We start from the raw sequence: 1,104 nt of genomic DNA, 5'->3' as shown, positions 1-1,104 counted from the left end.
GACTAGTTACACAATATGGGATCAACAAGAAAAGATTTTTAGAACATCAACAAATTAAATCCATAGTAAAAAGAAATTTAAACCCAGTCAAGTTGAACAACAAACACCACCAAGTGTGGTTCTGTCATGGTCGGACGGTCCTTCCCCTGTGTGTGTGTGTGTGTGCTTCTCTCTCTCTCCTCCTCCTCCACCCAGCGGCTGACACACCTGCACCTAATTTGCCACCCAGCTGTCACTAATCATCCTTCGTCGTGGTCTGAGGTATTTAACTGTGTGTCCAGATGGCAGTCGACGCTGGATTGTACTTGAAGCTTGGTAGTAAAGAGTGTTTTGTGACTTGCAACTTAGCTTTAGCCGGCTAGCCTTCTTTCCTGTTGTTTTCACTCGTTTGTAGGAGGAAGAGATACGGAGCAGGAGGTTGGAGAGAAGGAGCCCGCGGGATTAAGCTATCGGAGGAGAACACACACTTGGATTATCACTTTGAAAACTCACCTGCACACCACTGGGAGTTTGGAGAAGATCACTGTTGGACTCTGCACTTCACTTTGTGTTTTGAGACTGTTTTTGGGGACTGTAAATAAACGCTCTGTGTGCTTTGCATCCAGAGCTCCGTGACTCAGTCCGTATTTTCCCATTACCCGTGACAGGTTCAATTTCTTACTCTTAAAACCCCCAAATTACTATCCAAATTATACAGAATGCTTTCTAAAACAGATGAATCAATATCACTTCCTATTGCAAAATGGGAAGCGGATTTATCAGTTAACTTCTGGTCTCAGATTTGCTTAAAAACCTTTCATCTAATCAGAAATCCCAGTCTTCAATTAATTCAATACAAAATACTACATAGAGTGCACTATACAGGTCATCGGATGTTCAAGATGGGTTATACGTCTACCAACAACTGCTCACACTGTCAAACCAAAACACCGGACAATTATATCTACACTCTTTGGTTCTGTCCACCAGTTCAGAAGTTTTAGCGCGAGATATGTGAAGACTTATCAAAGTGTCTGAAATGTAACATTCCAACTTCCCCCTTAGTGTGTTTGTTGGGCAGCTTAGATAATGTCACCACAATCACCCACACATGCAGGGCCTTGG

Source organism: Pundamilia nyererei, unplaced genomic scaffold (assembly GCF_000239375.1).
Source record: "Pundamilia nyererei isolate P.nyererei 1_Seehausen unplaced genomic scaffold, PunNye1.0 scaffold00804, whole genome shotgun sequence".
Classification (NCBI taxonomy): Eukaryota; Metazoa; Chordata; class Actinopteri; order Cichliformes; family Cichlidae; genus Pundamilia; species Pundamilia nyererei.
The sequence above is the reverse complement of the archived record's forward strand: the minus strand, read 5'-3'. Positions refer to the sequence as shown.